At 36.4% G+C, this 19,732-nt stretch overlaps 1 non-coding gene across 1 annotated transcript; it reads right to left on the bottom strand.

Annotated features, from left to right (window-relative positions):
- Window positions 1-1,699: 1,699 nt before the first annotated feature.
- On the bottom strand, window positions 1,700-1,768 carry LOC138396223 (small nucleolar RNA SNORD2). The gene has a single exon (XR_011235679.1). It is a non-coding gene; the product is annotated as a small nucleolar RNA SNORD2 (small nucleolar RNA).
- Between the last annotated feature and the right edge of the window lie 17,964 nt (window positions 1,769-19,732).

Genomic DNA, 19,732 nt, shown 5'->3' with positions numbered 1-19,732 from the left:
TGGTAAACTGTTTGACTCTAAGTCATTTTTAAAAGTTAATTTTTTATACTTTTGTTTTCATTTTATGTTACTTTGTAAGAAGTTGTTAATTGAGTTCGATCAACTCATAGCTACACTTGTATTTATTAAAAAATATTCCTCAAGTTTTTTTTCTAATCATCAAAATCTAGTTCAATTTGGATCTTTTGAGGCATTCTTTCCCTGCATTAGGTGGGAAATTTAGCATGCTTTTAATCATGTTCCTCTTTAATACAATTTGTGTTTTATTCTCTGATTGTTGTAGTTTCTTTATTTTTAATATTATGTATATTCTTTCAGGGAAATCTTTGTGTTCAGTTTTATCTTATTTTCAATAATCATTTAAACTCCATTCTATTTTTAGTTGGTTTCAGTATCAACTATTAAACTTTTTTTATCATTCTCGATTTTTAAATTTGTATTTATCCCTTAGTAGAACCATGTCTTCAAGTAATTTTTTTTTCAAGATTGTGGATGATACATTTTTCTTGATATGTCTACATTTTACAATGACTTTCTATTTTCTTCATGCCTGAATGACAGGTTGGCTTAGCATAACATCATTAGCTCACCAACTTTTTTCCTTCAAAATTCTGTGGTTGCTTTTTATATTACCTCTTGGCATTACACATTGCAAAGGAAGAGTCTGAAGCCAACTCAATTTTGATTTCTCTGTTAATAACATGTTTTCTGGAGAATGGCTTGTTAGATGGTTTGTTTATTCTTGTAAGTCCAATATTTTGTCACTCTTGGGTTTCTTTTCAATTATTTATGCTAAGTCCCTTTCAACCTGCAAGTCATCTTTGACAATTGTGTCCATATTTATTTTGTCATGAAGTCCTGTTGATTTCTTTCCTCCATCATCTCTGGAATCTACTCACTTTCTTACCCTCCCTTGTTAATATTCAAAGTCCAGCGTCACTGTGTTCTCTTAACTGGACCCTCACTCTAAGAGCCTCTGACTTGCTTCTTTACAAATCTATACACTATAGTCATGGAGATTGTTTCCCCCCCCCCAAATTCAAATCTGTTCGCATCACAAATCTGCTTAATTTACCTCAATGGCTTTTAGATAAAGAACAAAATCTCGCACATGAATTTTCCACAGAATTTTTTCAACTGCGGTGGGGATCCATTGATGACTCATAAAGTCAATTTCCAAGATCATGAGAGTGTTAAAGAAATCATTATACACATGAAATATACATATACAATATAAATAAAACTAAACAAAAGATTTCATTAACTGTTATCTACTTTCACTAGGAGAAAAGCACTCTGATATGTCCTGTTTTATTCTGTTCTTTCATTTAAAAAATACTCTTATGATCTAGCAAATTGATTTTTACATATGTCCATATGGATATGTGTACTGGGCTATGATGTAGAAAGTAGTTTTTAATTTGTAGGTCACGGTATAAAAAAATGGTTGATGTCACTGACCTACAGTGCCCTGGGTGGTCTGGTGTCTAGCCCCTGCCTACCTCCCAATGGTCATCTCATACATGTTCCTCTGGACTCCAGTCCTCCTATTCCCTAGTCTCACTAGCCTTCTGTTCCACAACCATGTTTCTCAACCACGCTGAGCTCACTTTTACTAAAAGGCTTTGCATATGCTATTCTCTCTCTCTGGGACTCTCTAGTACCCTGGTTAATTGCCATTGTCTCTTTTTTTTACTCCAAGTGATCAGCAATGAGTATTCTTTTCATTTCAGGTCAGTGCCAAAAGATGACTGCCATCATTTCACCCATAGTCTCTAAAACCTCATATGAAACGTACCTTCCTCAGGGAAACCTCTGACTTCCTGACTAGGTCAAATCACCCATCACATGCCATCACAACACCACCTACTCTCTTGTCCTGGCTGCAATTTTATGTTTATGTCATGTGATTATTTGTCTGTCTTCCCCAAACACTCACATCACAAGGATATAGCAGATGTCTCTTTTTGTTTCATTTATCTTCAGTGTATTTTGTATAATGGGACCCAAATAATTATTTGCACATGTATGTAATAAATGAATGTATATTCACACATTATTTTGTCTCTGTTTGGGAAGATTGTTTTTTATTGTACTTTTGGTTAATTTTGTTTCTAACTTCTTGTTTCTTTATGCTCTTGTATCTTTCTTGTGAACATCTAGATGTCTTATCATGGGCACATTTTTTTGTTTGTTTACATTCACTCAATATTTTAATATTTGCTCTTCACCTCTGCATTCTGAAATAACTTCTCAACTCTATTATTTTTGTCAATTATTGCATTTAAACTGTAAAATTCTGGGGATTTTGCTACCTCTATTTTTTATTTACTATATCATAGATTTTTTTTTTTGCTCGAACTTCTTATGTTTTTAATCTCACTGTGTTACCTTTAAATATACATCTATTCATTCCTTGTTACTTTCTGTATCTTTATTATATACAATATGTTTCCTTCGTTCTGTTGAGGAATCCAAGCAGTTTTCTAAAACTTTATTCTGGTTTTTATTGTAACTTGGTTTCCAAAGTGTATTTATCCTTTTAGGACTCAGGAGAATGATACTGCCTTCATTTTGAGCTTAAAGATCTGTTTTTCTTTTTTTTTCTTTTTCTTTCTTTCATTTTTTTTTGCCAACCAAATATGTGTGCTGCTTACTGTCCACTTGGGAGCTGTAGGTTTTCAGATCTCCAGTTAGAGGATGACATGATATACAAAAGACAGTTATCTAATGATTCTCTGTTGGCATGAGATGGAACCTCATCTGTTTCATAGTCTAGTTCTCTGATACGCATTATAATTTCTCAGTATTTTTATAGATTTTCTGGATGAGAGTGTGGAGATGGTGGGAATTTATATTTTGGCTGGTTCAGATGTTTGGTGGAACATTGATATAGAAGCTCTGCTCATTTCTCAGGTTGATAGAGAATGTGCCTCTCTGACTCAGGCAGTATGAAACGGCGTGTGTTGAAGTCTTTTTTTGGGGCCTGCTTCCTAGTTGGCAGGTTCATCTGTTTGTTTAATGAAGTAAAACATGAATAGACAGGTGCTTTTTTCTAAAATCAGCTCCAATGTCTTTGTGGTTAGTCAACATTTCTAATATATGAAGGCAACCAGTTAACTAGCAATCTTAGGTTTTAATATATGTGTTTTCTACTTTATATGTTTTCATGTATATTAGGTGATGTAATTGGAATTGTAACATTGAATTTCAAAGTAAAGTTCACAGATTGACTATTTTTAAATTTGAGAAGATAAAGGAGTTCACTTTTTGGTGTCAGGCAGGAAATAATACAATCTCTTTTGGTATTAGTTGTTAAAACTAGGTTGGGAATGCAGAATTTACTCATCTTGTACAGATGCTAATAAGTCTATAGCAAAGGAACTTTTCTAGGGAATACTTTTGATTTTATGAAATTGATCATATGTTGTAGTTGTAGACTCCCCCTCCTCAACTGAGGGACTTTCTAGAATTTACAAAATATAAACAACTTTTCCTGTACTGTGAATCAATCAAAATGCAAACAACACCGTTAGCATCTTTATTTACCTGAATTCCCCAAGGTAATTAAATTTTTGATGTTTAAAATTGCCAAATTGTCCTATGTCTCCTAGTACTCTTTGGAATATCTGAAACAATGGGAGGTATCTATTGTTATATATTCATTCATACATAAGCTACATAAATTTATCACCTAGCACATAATGACTGGGTATGTGGGAATTTTTCTGTTTGGATTTTCTTGCTGCTTATCTTGTTTGTCATCCTGATGCTCAGGCTGTAATATCCCAAGGTTGTCTAGTTTTCAATAGATGTTTATGCATGTATCATTTCTTTTTTAAAAATCTTACCATGGGCAACAATTTCCCAAAATATTTTTACTTACTCTTGTCACTTGTTATTGAACCTTCCTTTCAGAGCTAACTTTTCGAAACAGATGTGAACTTTATGAGTCATTGAGTGGTTTAAGTAAAAGTGAATTTGATAGCTTTTGGGAAGATTGCTCAAGAGGAAAGAGGAGACATTGTTTTTCTCTACAGGTATTGTTAAATCAAGACATAGGATAGCCAACTTTATTTTCCCAGAATAGGTATGGTCCAGATTAGTTTCAGACTATCTTCTATCTGATATATGTATTTAAAAGAAACTTTCTTTCCCACTGAAAATTTTGAATAAAGAGCTGTCAGTTCTCTTCTTTGTTATTAATCTCTAGTGGTAGTGGTAGAAATTGTCATACCGTCCTACCCAGCTCAGGCCTGTTCATATTACTCACTCTAGTAAGTGTGTAGTGACAGTTTCAGCAATGTCAATCAAGTTCATATTAAGTTTTAGGAAAAAGTCCTTTCACATTTTAGCATTTCCAAGTGAAGATACTGCAGTGGACTGAGTTTGAACGTTTATTAAAACTGACCCCTTAAAAATATATGTCAAATTACATTTAGATTTATCATGGAGATTGTGTTTAATATTGTAAAGTTGTGTTGATGAATGAACTTAAGAAACTGTGTTTCTTTTTTTCATGCATTCTGCAGAGAAAGGCCTGGAGAGAATATGTGCAAAAGGTTCTGATAAATTTGGATTTCCTGTGGATTAAAACTCGAATGAATGAATGACACAATTTATATTATCTACCAGCATTGCCCTGTGGTCTTTGTGAAGACTCTAGTAATAGAATTAAAGATGCTATATTGTGCCTCATCCCAAATCTCACAGAATCAGAGCCACTGTTTGTTTTCCTCTTCAAAGATCAGACTTGTGGAGCCACAACTCTGTGGGTCATCCGTAGCCATGGCTTCCCACCCACTCCCTGCAGGTTGAATGAGAATGACTAGCAGTGCAAAAAAGAAGATTTGAATCACTGAGAGGCAGACGAAACTTGATATTTGGGCCCAGAAGAGTCAAAATATCACGGAGTTTATGTAGCAGATGTCATAAGGCAATTTGAGAAATTAATGATGAATCTTCTAAAAGGCACAAACAGTAGAAATTCTCAACAAGGAAAAATATTAGTGTCTAGGATACAAGCTAGACAACCTATAGGAAGGAGGGCATAGATAGGACTTTCTTTGCCTTTATCTGAAATGTATCTGAACTTTTAACCAGAGTCCAAAGGCTTCCTCATTTTACACCTGATGGAAGCCAAACCACTTTTACCACGAACAGCTCCAACTGCTATAACCTAGTGTCTTACAAATTTCCATTTCCCTGCTCCCCAAATAATTTTGAGAATTAGCCCCCTCTGAGTCTAATAATGTTCAACTCAGAGCCATGAATAGTATAGATTTATGTGTTGAGTTTTCCAATCCATCAAATTCACTTCAGCTGAGGATCAAATACCTTTGGCCGGTGGTACAATTGCGCTTTGTTTTTTCCTACTTGGAATAAAAAGTTATGTCTCCTCTCAAACCAGCTTCATTCTTCAACTCATTTCTTTTGGCTAATGAGCATGAGTGAGGTCAGTGAATCTCACCTTGATGGGTTTTAGCAGATGTCAAGTGAAAAATGCAAAATATCAATAGCATAGCTGGTGCTTGGGTTTACAATTGCGGTGCAAAGAGAAGAAATGGTTTGTAATGTCAGAGATGGGGCCCATTGATTTTTTACCGTTTTTGTTTTGATATAGCATTTGTATACAATAAATGCACAAATCTCAGATATCCATGAGGTTTGACAAATGTATATACTGTGTGACACAACCCTCTTTACCACCACCCCAAAAAGTTCTGTAATGCCCTTTCCCAATTAATCCCCTACCCATCAGAGGTAACCACTGTTCTGATTTTTTTTTCCACTGTAAGATAGTTTTGCCTATTATAGAATTTCATATAACTGGAATCATGCATGCTTTTGTGTAAGTCTTTTGTATTAGTTTGCCAGGGTTGCCATAACAAAACACCACAGATTGAGTGATTTAAACAACAGAAGTTTATTTTTCTCACAGTTCTGGAGCTAGTAATAGAAGTCCAAGATCCAAGTGTCAGCAGGTTTGGTTTATTCTGAGGCCTCTCTCCTTGGTTTGCAGATGGCTGTCGTCTCACTGTGACCTCAGATGGTCACACCTCGGTCTATGTGCTGTCTATGTCTTAATCTCTTCTTCTGAAGACACTAGCATATTAGACTAGGCCCACCCATAAGACATTATTTTACCTAACAACCTCTCTGAAGGCCCCAAATACACTCAAATTCTGAGGTACTGGGGGTTAAAAGTTCAACATATGAATTTTGGGGGGACACAATTCAGCCCATAACAGCTTCTTTTATGCATCAAAATGTTTTTGAGATTTATCTATGTTGTTTTTCTGAGTAGTTTGTTCTTTTTATTGCTGAATAGTATTTCATTATATGAACATATCGCAATTTACTTATTCTATTAACAGACCCCTGGGCTATTTCCAGTTTTTGGTTGTTGTGAATGAAGTGACTTGAACATTATTATACAAATCTTTTTGCCAATATATGTGTTTGTTTATTTTGGCAAAATATCTAGAAATAGAATTACTCATTATGGTTAAATGCAATTTCTTTAATAAATGGCACCATTTATGAAGAGAAAGATTGGTTTGTCTTTTTATTTAGTGATTCTCTTTTGTTTATTTGGATACTTATTTTCCACTGTTTTGTTCTTTATTTTCTTCACCACCAAGTCCCTTTAATTCCCCACAAATGGGACTCTACCGAGATATCCATATTAGGTCCCTTGTACTTTTAAGCCTCTTCCTTTTGACCTCCAGAAGCCAGCATTCTGACACACAAGATGATATTTATTTAAAAAAATCTGTTATTCCAGCACCACTAAACACCATTGCCTTCTTTTTCCCCTGAAGTCTCCACTTGACTTTCTGTCTTGGTGTGTGCTCCAGAATTGTCTTTGCTGGTTTAAATATTTATTTCCCTTCTCTTACATAAATAAAACCTATGGTATTCTGTATCTCCTCGTTACGTTGTGGGCGTGGGTCTGTGTGGTTTTACCTGCTCTCCTTATCTGTATCGTTTCAGGAAGATGTATGTGGAGTTTTGAATTCAGGTGGCTGTCATTTTCCTTAAACTGTAACGTTTCTCAGGATCCCATTCTAGAGTTCTTTTCTTTTTACTTTTCACAGACTCTCTGAATGACCTCAACCACTTCTATTCCTTTAATTAAAACTTACAGGCTGATGACTATCAAACTTTATCGTATTGCTGGGCTCTGTATCTTTTATTAATGACCACTGGCATATCCCAATAGGACATACTGCATTCACCCCCCCCTTAACATGTACAAAACTAAATTATCTTTTACTTTCTGCCCACCCCACACCTGCTTCTCCTTCTGTGTTACTCATTGTAGTAAATGGAGCCACATCGCCCTCCCCAACATGCCCTGTCATGGTCACCTGAGACAGAAAGCTGTTTATCACTCTGGCTTCAGTCAGTCTCCAAGTACTGATGATTCCACCTCCAAAATATGTCAAAATGATCTTTCATCCTTCTCCCAATTCTATAGCTTCTGGCAGCATCATTTCTTGACTGGATGACTACAGCAGCCTTGTAACTGGAATTCCTGCTTCCACGTTGCCTCTCTACTCCACAGTCCACAGAATTTTGGTAAACCTTTAATTTAATGCTGTCACTCACCTTCAAAATGCTACATTGCCTCCATGATGTAGTCTAGCTCTGTTAGAATGACCTAAGTGACCGTCCGTAATCTGATGACTGCTTGTGTCTCTCGACTTCTCGCTCTCTCTCAAGCCTCTGCCCTCACCTCTTCCCTCCCGCTATGAGACACACAGAAACAGAAGCACAGTAGTTTCTAAAAATGGCCACGGCAATATTTTTGATCCCACATGCTGTTCCAGAAGCACGCTACTACCCTTTAAGAGGTGAAGTCTAATTTCCCTCCCTTTGAACATGGTCCAGCCTTAGTGACTCACTTCTAATGAATGAAATGCCATGGTAGTGATGCTGTATGGCTTCCAATACTAGGTCAGAAACTCAGCACACCTTCCGCCTGGTGTGTGTGCGCGCTCTCTCTCCATCTCTCTCTGTCTCTCTGTCTGTCCCTTTCTCTTTCTCTGTCTCTCTCCCCGTCTGCCAGCCTCTCAGGACTTGTGCCTTTGGAGCCCTTGAGTAACCACGTAGGAAGTTCAGCTACCATATCCGAGATAACAGGTTTAGAAACCAGGCAAAGATAGGAGATGCTCAAGCATCCCCAGCATTTCCAACCCCAGAAATTTCAGCAATTTGAGTCGTCTCAGTCAAGACACCAAACACGTGAGTAAATGAGCCCTCACATGATTCCAGCTCCAAGGCTTTGAGCCACACCTGTGGTGAGTGGAGCACATACAAACATTCTAACCAAGCCCTGCTTAGACTGCAGATTCATGAGTAAAATAAGTAGTATCATTGTTTAAGTCTTAAAATTTAAGCCATGAAGTTGTGGGGTGGCTTGTTACACAACAGCAGAGAACTAAAGTAAGAACTCACACACACCTAGCCGTATTAAACCATTTTTTAATTTCCAGGTACTTCTTGGTCTTTCTTGATGTACCCTGTGCCTGCAACACTTCCACTTGTTCTCCCACCCCTTCTGCCTACAGCCACATACTGCTTTCTTTTCCTTCAAAATTTGGTATAGAAATTGCTTTTTGAAGTCTTTCCTAATGTTTCCAAGACTGTGTGGGTACCATCACATACCTCCATAGCACCTGTATTTGCCTCAAACATTGATTTTAATTGACAGTTTGCTTGCATTTATTCCTTATAAGTTTATATGACCCATGAAGTCTAGAACATTATTGTATTGTTGGATAAATAAATGAAAGTAAATTGGATGAGAAATTGAGTTAAGAAAGTCAAATCATGCTTATCTCAATACCAAGAGGAAAACTATTGCATAAAATTAATGATAACTGGTGTCACTAATGGAACACCTACTGTATGTCAATTGCTATGCAAAGCAAAAGTTGATAACTGGTATCATTAATTGAACACCTACTACATTTAAATTGCTATGCAATGCACTTTATATGCACTATCTCATTTAAATGTCAATGCAACCCTTAGGAGAGGGTTACAAATACAGTCTTTATTGTATTGGTTTAAATCTCAGCTTCACTCAACTTATCTAATTATGAAGCATTGACCTATTCAGTTGAACTCTCTAAGCTTCAATTTCTTCATCTTCAAAACAAAGATAAAATAATTTTGATAGGAGGCCAAAATGAAATCATGTGTATGTTATGCCTGGTGCATGACAGTTATTCCATAAATTATATTTACTGTCATTCTCAATTTTCAAATGAAGAAACTGAGACAAGTTAGAAAGTTAAATAGTTTTCTCAAGATTACATGGCTAACAAGAGGCACAACTGGAATTTCATTCCAAATCTGTCAGTCTGCTGAGCCCCTGCCCTGAACCAATTTGCCCTGGTTCTCCACTCATTCTTTCCCTGTTTCATTCTTTGGCATTCATCCATTACATTCTGTGTTCTGGTAATTAATACCTTTAGATGACAGCCTAACTGAAATTCAAAAACTCAGTGAATGATAAATGAAACTATTATATTATTATGGCATACCTGTTGGCTGAGCAGTAAACAGTATTTGCATGTTATAATAATTTAAACATTGATTTGCTCTAACCAAAATTCTGATATTATTATGTTTTAGGGAAGATGGGGTTGAGGGGAGTGAGAGATGTTTCAAAAGGATAAGATTTCATCTACTGTAGTAGTAGGAAGTCAACAGATGATGTTTAAAATTGGTAAACCAAAATAGCTATATAGCCATATTATCTAGAAATAAAAACTAAGCATAGTGGAAATTCTTGAAGGTGGATGCCTGTGGGCAACAGGACTGGGAGGAGGGTAGAAGAGAGGTGGAGTAAAGGACTAATATTTTCATTACAAACTGTAAGAAATATTTGACTTTATAAAAATGAATATGTGTTTGATTAAAAATAATTAAAATAGATTATTTACACATCTGGAATTTATATTGGCGAGTACGGTGAGATACAGATCTAATATCACAGTTTTCCAACTGCCTGTCCAGTTGTTATCCAGGCCAATTTTAATTACAGTTCTTTCTCTCTTCTCACATATTTGTGATTTGAAGGAACATCAAATCAATAAGCATAGAAATGTGGAGTTATACACACATCCAGTCCTTCTTTCTCTTCTAGGTCAAGGCCATGCTCCTAGACAAGTTATCCTTCTACTACCAACACTGTATAAAAATAGTTCTGAAGACACAGTGTGAGAACTCAAGAAGTGCAGTGTTGACAAATATAACTAGAAGGTTAGCTTTATCCAACCAAAGAAGACTGGAGAAACTGGCAAAGGGACTGATTACCATACTTGGAATATTGGATATTTCAATGTAGACCTAAGATTAAAACGAAGGGTGGAAAAAATGTTATACGAGCAGCATATGTTCTGACAGAGTAGACAACCCCCCAAAAATGATAGAGGAAGATGGGGAGGTTCTGAGTAGAATAAAATCATTACTTTATAGATAAAATGTATAGCCAAAGTATATCAGTTAGAGCTGATGAACCAAATAGTAGAAACCCAAGAAAGGGAAAAAATGGACCGAAGACATCACAAAAGACATTAGAAAAGAGATAATCACGAGATGAAGGCAAAATAAGAGCAAAGAAATACCACATAGAGAAAGAAACACAGTAAATATAACTGATACGCATAGTAAATGTAACAAAATAATATTACAGACTTGAACCAAGATGTATTGTCAAGTGGAAAAATGAGGTATAAGAAGTATACATAGTATGGTAGCATTGTGAAGAAATGTAGGTGAAAAAAATGTAGGTATGTAAATTTTATTTTAAAAAAATGGCCAGGCGCAGTGGCTCAGGCCTGTAATCCTAGCCCTTTGGGAGGCCGAGGTGGGTGGATCGTTTGAGCTCAGGAGTTCGAGACCAGCCTGAGCAAGAGTGAGACCCCATCTCTACTAAAAAACTAGAAAGAAATTAGCTGGACAACTAAAAATATATAGAAAAAATTAGCCGGGCATGGTGGCACATGCCTGTAGTCCCAGCTATTTGGGAGGCTGAGGCAGAAGGATTGCTTGGGCCCAGGAGTTTGAGGTTGCTGTGAGCTAGCCTGATGCCACGGCACTCTAGCCCGGGCAACAGAGAAAGACTCTGTCTCAAGAAAAAACAAAAAACAGAAAACCTATATTCTAAAAAAAGTGTGAAAAATGTCCCAGAACCTAATAAAAATGATTACACATTGGGGGTGGGTGGGAATGGGAAAGGATTGGCAGGGTGGGGGTGGGCCTTTTTTTAGTTTATCTTTATATATGTTTGAATCATGTAAACATTTATGTGTGTGTGTGTATATATATATATATATAATAAACTAAAATTTTAAAAATGAAGAAAATAAGCCCTAAAATTGAGTACAAATAGAAATAAATGAGTTTTTGGTCAAAGTGATAACACAACTGTACACATAAGAAAAATTGATTCAAGTAACTTTGAACACAGTACCGTTACTGTATAAATTAAATATATTCTAAAGCCAAAAAAGGAGTTGCAAAGAAATACTGGACTACCGTGGTAGATTTGTTCTTGGTGATAATATTCTAATAATCTAAAACAATTTGTATATACGGTCATGTACCACGAAATATTTTGTTCAATGATGGAACGCATATATGGCAGTGGTCCCATGAGATTATAAGGAAGCTGAACAATTTCTATCACCTAGTGACATCGTACGTAGCCTTCATAATGTCACAGTGCAATGCATTGCTCTCGTGTTTGTGGTGCTACTGATCTAAACAAACTTACTGTGTTGCCAGTCATATGAAAAAGTATAGCACATACAATTATGAATAGTACATAATACTTGATAATGATAATAAGCAAATAAGTTATTAATTTATGTATTTACTACACTATACTTTTAGTTGTTATTTTAGAGTGTACTCCTTCTGTTTATAAAAAATAATTAGCTGTAAAACAGCCTCAGGCAAGTCCTTTGGGAGGTATTCCAGAAGAAGACACTCTTATCATAGATGACAGCTCCATGTGTTATTGCCCCTGAAGACCTTTCAGTGGGACAGATGTGGAGGTGGAAGATAGTGATATTGATGATCTTGACCTTGTGTAGGCCTAAGTTAATGTGTGTGTTTGTGTCTTAGTTTTTTAACAAAAAAGCTTAAAAAGTTAAGAAAAATTTTAAATTAAAAAACTTATAGAATAAGGAAATAAAGAAAATATTTTTGTTCAGCTAAATGTGCTTAAGCTGTTATTATAAAAGAGCCAAAAATCGAAAAATATTAAAAATTTTATGAAGTAAAAAAGTTACAGTAAGGTAAAGTTAATTTATTGTTGAAGAAAGAACATTTTTCAAAATAAATTTAGCATAGCCTAAGTATACAGTGTATATAAAGCCTACAGTAGTGTATAAGAATGTCCTAGGCCTTCAAATTTCCTCCCCACTCCCTCCCTGACTCACCCAAAGCAACTTCCAGTCCTGCAAGTTCCATGGTGAGTGCCCTATACAGGTGTACCTTTTTTTATCTTTTCTACCATACTTTTTACCATACCTTTTCTATGTTTAGATATATTTAAACATACAAATACTTACCATTGTGTTACCATTGCCTTCAATATTCAGTACAGTAACATGCTGTACAGGTTCGTAGCCTAGGAGCAGCAGGCTATACCATATAGACTAGGTGTGTAGTAGGCTCTACCATGTAGGTTTGTGTAGGTACCCTCTATGATGTTCAAACAAATGAAATCACCTAACAACTCATTTTTCAGAATGTATCTTCATCCTTACATATGTAACATATGACTAAATTGTAAGATAATGCAAATGATCAAGTATATTGCTATTGTTGTTGAGAACCAGAGTTCTCCACACAAATATGGAATGGGGAAAGGCAAAGAAGATTTCTGTGGTGTTAGATTAAATTAGAGGGGAACGTGAGGTCAATAACTGTGAAAGACTTAAGTATATTGGATGCTGGTAGTGGTGGTGGAAACCTGTTGATTATATTTTTTGATTAAAATACAAGAGAAAGGGAATAATAGATAGAGCCAGTTCCTGAGGGTGTGAGATGGGATCTTGCATTAAGGTGAAGGCATTGGCCTTAAATGGGAGAATGGATACCTCCTCCATTGAGACAGGAGGATCAATGGAAAGAATAGAGACAAACACAAATGTATGGATTTTGGATAAGAAAGTCAAGGACTTCTTGAATGATGGCTTCTGTGAAGTAGGAGATGAGGTAATCTGCTAAGAGTGACGGGGTAATGAGGTGGGATAAGAGGTTTTAGGAGATCAGAGAAAGTTTGAAATTTACTTTGGAAGATGGGAAAGACTTGATCGGACTAGCAGGGAAGGGTTGCTAGGCAGCACTGTGGATCTGGTTAAGGCTGAAGACCATTAATTTACGTTGGCACCAATGGATGTGTTTTCCTGATTTTCTTTGGCTGTTTTGTAGTCTTAGAATACAGATAGTGGTTGGCCAATTACAATGGCTCATGCTTGTAATCCTAGCACTCTGGGAGGCTGAGGCAGGAGGATCACTTGAGGTCGAGAGTTTGAGACCAGCCTAAGCAAGAGCAAGACCCCATCTCTACTAAAAATAGAAAAAATTGTCTAGGTGTGGTGGCTGCACCTGTAGTCCCAGCTACTTTGGAGGCTGAGGCAGGTGGATCATCTGAATCTAGGAGTTTGAGGTTGCAGGGAGCTATGATGACACACACCACAGCACTCTAGCCTGGGCAACAGAGTGAGACTCTGTCTCAAAGAAAAAAAAATATAGAGAGATAGATAGATAGATAGATAGATGATAGTGTAGACATGAGGATTGGTCCAGGATTAGGGTTTTTGTAGTTCACAGTAATTGGAGGGACAGTGGGTTAATGCTATTGAAAATATTGACAAGAAAATGTTGATGTAATGAACTATGGATTCCTAGATGGATAGAGAAGGAAGTGAAGATAGGAAGATGCAGATAGGGAAAAGTAGAATCCTTAGGTGATTGTAGAACTCAATTAATATGAAGTACATGTACTGAGGAATCACTAGGTGATATGGAGGAAAATGATAAGAAGTTGTGGTCAGAGAACAAGATTGTTGAATTTAGGCTTTCAGAAGTGGAGGAGTGATGCCATGGTGGCTGAAACAAAGTGGAGAAGAAGGTAACTAAAGGTGAGAAGGTTAAGAATTATGAAACTTGGGTATAGCAGGGACAGGATGTCATTCTGTCATTCTTGGGTATTGCATTCTGGATTCACCCAGAATGATGGCAGGAAGTGGCATGGAGAAGACCACCACAGTTATGTGCTCAAGTGTTTAGTGAATATGGGGAAATTGTCCATAGAACCTGCAGGTACTCTGGGTACAAGGGAGGGTGGAATGTGGTATGGATGGAAAATGAACCTCCACGGAGAAGGGAATTTTGCATGATGATTGGTGGTGATGAGGATTAGTTTGAAGTACCAGTAGGTGAAGAGGACCTGAAATTTGCTCCTTTATTCTGAGATACTAGAGGACATTGAGAGCCACATTCTCCACTTGAGGAGAATTCTTGGGAAGCTGTGTCCTTGAATAGAGTAAAGCTTTAATTAAGGCAAGAAGGTGGAGTGAGTTTAGTGGCGCCCTGCCAAGGACTGAGGGCTCCAGGAAGCATAATGAAAGCATTGGGAATGAGAAGATGGTTAGAAGTTGGGGTCAGGAGAAGGAAGTCACAGAACACTGTCACAGTGCACATTTCTATTTTGGTTGCTTCGAAGGGGAATCATGACAGGCTTGTTTATGTTCGCTAACCACATATAGCTAGTTAATAACTGTTATAGAAGCAAAGATAAACTAAAACCTCTAAGATTTAATAGTAGCAGTGTTCAGTCACATCATTTTAACCTGCATCCTTTTATGGTAAGTTTACTGCAAAATAAAATTTTATTTTCACAATAAAAACACATTTAAAGAAAGCAAATACTATAAAACCCTATTTGAACATTAAAATGCAATTCAATGTAAAAACTAAGCCAATCATAGTTTCTAAAGTACCATCTATGGGCATATGTGAACTTATTTCAAAATTATCATGGCCAGTGAAATTAAATGGACACTGGCTTAAGAAAATTGATTTCTAGAAAGTGAGTCATAAAGTTAGAACTCAATATTATAGTAACAAAATGCCCTAGAACTTCTAGTAATCTATAAAGCTACAACTAGGAAACACAGAAATAAATAAGTCTCTTAAGGAATGTGGCTATAGAGCTTAAAATTAGAAAAAGTAATGAAGCCACTGAGAGATATCACTGCAGGAAAATAAACATTCAAATGATGTTTTGACTGGAAAACAGGAGAACATATTCTGTGAGATACATATTTTGTGATATATATACATATATATCCACATATATACGTAGGTATACATGTCTATATCATATTTATGTCCTACATATAAAATAATCACACATATGTAAAAAACTTTGGCAGAAGAGCGTGGCAGTGGCAGCCAAGAACCCTCAGAGATTAATTAGTAAAGAGACAGTTGTTATCCTCTGACTGAAGGATTTATTTAAAAGCTCTTTATAAACATTTACCTTTACATCTTCACATTATAAAAATATAAAATAATTGGCGTTTTTGAATCCAAAGCTTTTTTTTAAATGCAGTAGGACTACATGGAAACTTGCTGTTTTGTTTTTTTTAAGTCGTTTTCTTGGAGGGATAAAAATATCACTATACCCTATGAACCCTATAAAATATTTATGACTTTCATATGCACATATAAAGATACAAAAGGTTCTTTAATTCCAAACATCTTTTTGTAGTTTAGCATTAACAGAGTGTCTTATCAATCACATTATTAGTATATGCCGTCTTTTTTCCACTTCATCAATTCAACAAATATTTTTGGGTAACTACTCGGCACCAAACAGTGTTCTGCAGAATAGGTGGGAGCGCCATCTTGAATGTTGATAGTACGAGAAGGTGATACAAGGTTTTTGCGGAAGACCTCTCTTCCGAGTTCCAGATCCACATACACTTGTGTTCACAGACGTGGCCACTTGGCGGATTCCCAGGCTCTTCAAACCCACGCTATCTAAAAATGAACTCAGTGTCCGTTTCACTGGGGAAGCCTGATTGTCTCCCCGTGTTCCTCTCTAGCCTGTTACAAAGCTTTCCTAAATGTAAACCTGACCACAGTGTACCTCTGTTGAAGCAGTCCATGGCTCTCATGCCAAAAGCAACATTTCAAAAAAATATACTTGAATGGACTAAAAAAAAGAGAGATGAATAAGTCTGGAGGAAAAGAGAGCATAGGCTAAAATGATGACCATGACCATGGCATTCTTTTGAAATCTCATGATTGTCCTTTATAATTCATAAAAATTATGCATATTAATCTATAATATATCTTTAATTCTTTTTCCTATAAGATGTCTCAATATTCTTACTTTTTAACATGTTCTCACCTATGAGTGGAATTTCCTCTCATACGTCTTTGAGTATCATTGATTTACTGGGCAAATGGCCACATGCATCCTCTGGCTTCATGTACTCCTGACACACATGCTCTAGCGGGAGAAGTGCAGACCTAGAGGATAAAGCTCAGACCTCGCTGGACAGCACTCTGAGGATGCAGTGTATCCAGGTGGGTAGATACCTGGCTCTGGAATTTAGTTGCTTATTTGTACCTTGACTCTAACTGATTGTTTTCTAGTTGTGTGATCTTGGGCAAGTTATTTAACTTTTCTGAGCTTATGAAATAAGGATTATAATAATGATTACTTTAGAACTGTTATTAGGACTGTGACATGATATAAGTAGAGGACTCAGCCTGGTGCCTGGACTCATAGTAAGTGTTACGTATACAGCGTTTATTCATCTCCTATTGGAGCCCCAAGAAACAACTTGTAATTTCCTGTACATGCCATGATATTTTATGTAGATCTGCCTTTGGTTTAGAATATTCTACTCCCGTAACAATGTATCATTAGGGAAGGAATGGGAGCAAAAACATGTTTCCCTAACTTCTCTAAAGGGGAAAAAAGCACACACACATTAAAAAAAAAAAAAAAAGCCAACAACCCTGTATCTGTTGAAAATATAACAGGTATAATGCACATAAAATTTACTGAGGATAGTGAAAGGTAAGTCATTTTTTTCTTTAATGTAATAGTGCAAAAGTCTCCTGTTCTTCATCAGAATAGAAAATGAAACTGAGCATTCTCTCTTCCAAGAGGTTGACTGAGTGTCACCAGGATCACAGTATTTAATGATAAGAGCTGAGGATGACAGATACCAGCTTATAGACCCATCCCCCTTCCACTTCCATGTTCTTCTCTACCTCTTCCAGCCTTATTCAGCTGTTGAATTTCTGCTCTGTTCTTTCCTTCCCATCCCTTTCTGGTCTTTTCTCTGTTGAATATATACTTTGTAATTTTTAAGAAAAACAACAACAACAACAACAACAGCACACAGCTCAACCATTCATGTATCACTTCCTTCCTGGAGTCTCCACTGACGTTACAAAATATTGCTAAATTGAAATAAATAATGAATCAGGACACTGCATCCTCAGAAAATTCTGCTTAGCTAAATAATGTTAGCATTTCCATACTGTGAACCTCAGTGTAACCTTTATACTCTCCAATCATAGAACCTGCATTCCAGACATACACTCTAAATCTTGGAGCCCCATGTGACTCAGTCTTTTTATAGAGTCACACACAAAGAAGCACGCTCTGGCAGGTCAAAAGTCATTTCATGATATATTCTAACTTTACTTTTGTCTGTCAACAAAACAACATAAGGGATTCAACTTCTACCTCAGAATAACTCTTATCAGAATCATTTTCTCTCTTTTGCTCTCTTGGACTCCACCTTATAAACTTTTCTATTCCAGAGTTACTTACATACCAGCCTACAAAATGGTGTCTTCAGCTTTAGTTCCACGTGATGTTTCTTTTTATCTCACTACTTCATTCTTTCTCTTTAGGTAGTCTGATTTAGCTCTTCATCTTTTTATCCCTTGTTAACTTTTCCCGTCTCTTTTTTCTCCATGTTTTCCCAATTTTGCATCTTAAAAGCTTAAGCTATCAAGTTAGCAAATATCCTCTTTTAGTTGTAAGGAAAATAGATGTGACTAGAGCAACTGTGAGTTGAATGGATATTAAAGATCTGGTTCTCCTCTGCGCATTTATTTGTTTGTTACCTCACTGGACTGGGAGTCTCTTGGGAGCATATTATATATCCCTTTGTGTTTATAGCACCCAACATAGGGCCTGACACAGAATGACACTCAATAACTATTGAGTAAATGATAAAAATGATTACTTTCTATAAAGGACTTCTTAAATAAAAAGTCATTAAAAAAATGAGCTTGATTTAATCTGTAACACAACCAAGAATGTAAATAAACTTTAAGAGTCCTGTTGGGACTCTAGGTCTCCTTATCCATAAGATTATTTGTTGTGACATTAATTGGCCAAACTGGTCTTACCACTTAGCCAGACAGTCTATCTCTTCGTCTCTGTCTAGAGACCCCCTGTCTATAGTATGTCTGTTCATAGGTCACTGTATAAAGACATGAAAAAAGCATTTTAGTGGATAACTTACACAAACTTTGTGAAAAGCTTCAATTATGAGTTTAGCTTTAGCCACTTTTGGATTCTGAGTTGGGTTAAGTTCATAACGCCAAAAAACTTAGTATGTTGTAGGGCCATCCAAGGCTGACATGTCTGCCCTTGACCACAGACATTGACACAAAAGGGCATGGGCAAGTCATGCCATCCACTTCCACCTGGGCTCTTCCTTCACCTTCGGTCCAACCTGGATAGGTCTTTCCCTTTGCCTTCCTCTTCCATCTTTGCAGCCACATCTCCTGTAATATTTGCTATTGGAGTCTCCAAGAGAAAACACACATATGAGGTTATATGGTAAGGGCATCATGGAAACACTTGATTATTTACCTAGGCCAAAGTCTCTCAGCACCTTCAAGATGAAAAATTATCTAGTGATTTAGTTCAATTCAACAAACAACATATATACACAGTGTATGTAATGGGAAAGAGAAATTACAGTGAGCTCTTTGAAAAGAGGAACTCTATTTAATTCTCTTTATATCTCCAACCACTAGTCTAGTGATTGGCTCACAACTGCCACTCAGTAGATGTTTGCTGAAAGAGTAAATTAAATTCAATCTTACTTTCATGGAACATATGATATAATCCCGGAACACACCGGAATTGGTATAGACAGTAACAGAGGTGGAGTTACAGTGTGATGGGAGCACAGAGGAGGAAGAGATTAATGGTTGGTATGAAAAATGTTCTAAAACTTCCCATATTATGTGCCCAATTTCAACAGCAGCACTCATAAAATGAAAAGCCCTATAATATATTTATATGCCAAAATTTTGATTGCAGGTTGTTCACAGAGGGAAACTAAAATTAGAAAGAAACTGCATGGGTTTTGATATGAAGGAAGAATATAGTTTTTAACAACATACTTACAGGAAAAACCAAACCCAAAAGACAGAAGCAACCTTCATTCTCCTAAGGCACTGGGTGGAGGATGTTTAACTAAATGAGGTTCTCATGCAGATTATAATGGAGTAGAGAAAAAAAGAACAAAGCAGGGTAGAGTGAGAGGACATATAAAGGAAGAAAAATGAAGAAAAACTCTTCTTCCCAGAAGAAATGCCTTTGCTTTTTACACCAAGGCCTGCAGATTACCTTCTCAGAAGAAGT

This window comes from Eulemur rufifrons, chromosome 15, assembly GCF_041146395.1.
Source record: "Eulemur rufifrons isolate Redbay chromosome 15, OSU_ERuf_1, whole genome shotgun sequence".
Classification (NCBI taxonomy): Eukaryota; Metazoa; Chordata; class Mammalia; order Primates; family Lemuridae; genus Eulemur; species Eulemur rufifrons.
The sequence above is the reverse complement of the archived record's forward strand: the minus strand, read 5'-3'. Positions and strand labels throughout refer to the sequence as shown.